Raw genomic sequence first — 1767 nt, 5'->3', positions numbered from 1 at the left:
GCTACGCCGGAGTCGGCGGGATGGGGCGGAGCAGACGTCACTGCCGGCACGCGGTTGCTCCAGTAATGGGGTTTCTCGGGTTTCTCTCTGTGTTCAAATACAAACGTACTATAAAATTTTGCTTATTGTGAAAAAAAAAAAAAAAACTGCAAATATAAGCACACTTTTTAGAAAACGGAAAAGTGCCCTTTGGGAGCCAGGACGACTCAATTCTGGACAAACTACGTGGCCTTGGACAAACCACAGGTCGGCCCCAGCCACCCCTTCACCATTTCCCAATTTGCAAGACGTGAGATTTTTGTGGAAGCGGGATGGGATCCTGCGGTGGAAAAGGGGGCAGGGGTTATAGGGCGTGTAAATTGGAGTAACAGAGTCATCTCAACCAAATAATCCCCAAGTCGTGTCATTTTACTTTCCTGAGTCCCATATCCACTACCCTAACCCAAACCGCCAGCTCTCACTTGTCCCAGAATGATGACCTGCCCATAGAATGCCCTCAGTAAACAGGATTTCAGTGACTAGATAATCCCGATAAAACTCTCCTAGTCCGGAAACGTCCCACGTCAAAGCCTCACATTGGCGGCTATTGCTCAGGGAGCTTCTGTAAGTGACTATCTCTAACAATGAAGCTCACTTTGCGGATCTCTTTTTGGGGCTCCCTCTGGGCTGATGTGACACTAACGCCCACCTTTACCAGTTTATATTCCTATACCAGTTTATACGCAACCTGGGCGTTGCGTTTCAAAGCCAAGCGCTCATCGATCTGAAAACTTGAGATCCAACCACCAGCTGCCACATTTCCAGCTTTATCCTACTTACTGTAATAGTAGGGTACCGGCTAGGTGCTTTGACTATCAATTCCAACAAATGAAACATCAATCTCAGCCCCCTCTCACTAATTATTTTGGCAAGTTATTTAACCTGAGACTAATGTGGGTAATAGTCCTTACCACATAGGGTGATGTGAGGAGAAAATGAGAAGTTGGGAAAGTACTTGGCACAATGCCTGGCATCCAGGAAATTTTCCATTGCATTTGGAGGCATTCAAATTATAACCGATAGCTGTTTATTTAGTACTATTTGCCAGGGCCTCTGCTGTGCTCTTTGCTTACTACACGTGGAAGATTTATTTTCAGGTTGGAGATTTTTAAATGTTTATATATTGTTTTCTTTCTTTCTCTTTCTTTTTGAGACTATGTGATTGGGGTGGGGGGGGGGAGGGTGGGTAGGGAGAGAGAGAGAATCCCACGCAGGCTCTGCACTGCCAGCACAGAGCCTGATGCGGGGCTGGAACCCACCAACAGTGAGATCATACCTGAGCAGAAACCAAGAGTCCGACGCTTTACCGACTGAGCCACCCAGGTGCCCCTTAAATATTTATTTTTAATTTAGAGTATAAGTTTTATGAGACAGGGATTCTTGCCTGTTTTATTTCTAATCAAATTCCTACAACAATGTCCAGGATATGATAGGCACTGAGAAAATATTTGCTGACTTTATGAAATAAACAATGAACAGCACAGTCCCTCACCCTATCTATCCCTACCCCGAAATTCCATTCCCTTGGGGCAAATTTTTCCAAATCTTCTTCCTAGAATCTTTCTGCACATTTCTAAATGACATATGTTCTCTTCATTTGTAGTTTCAGATATTTTAGCAACTGCTCTTCATTCACTCATATACACGTCCAACTTCTCATAATTTCTGTCAGAGCACGGGTACCTGGCTGGCTCAGTCAATAGAGCATGCAACTCTTGATCTGGGGGT

This window comes from Leopardus geoffroyi, chromosome C1 (assembly GCF_018350155.1).
Source record: "Leopardus geoffroyi isolate Oge1 chromosome C1, O.geoffroyi_Oge1_pat1.0, whole genome shotgun sequence".
Lineage (NCBI taxonomy): Eukaryota > Metazoa > Chordata > Mammalia > Carnivora > Felidae > Leopardus > Leopardus geoffroyi.
The sequence above is the reverse complement of the archived record's forward strand: the minus strand, read 5'-3'. Positions refer to the sequence as shown.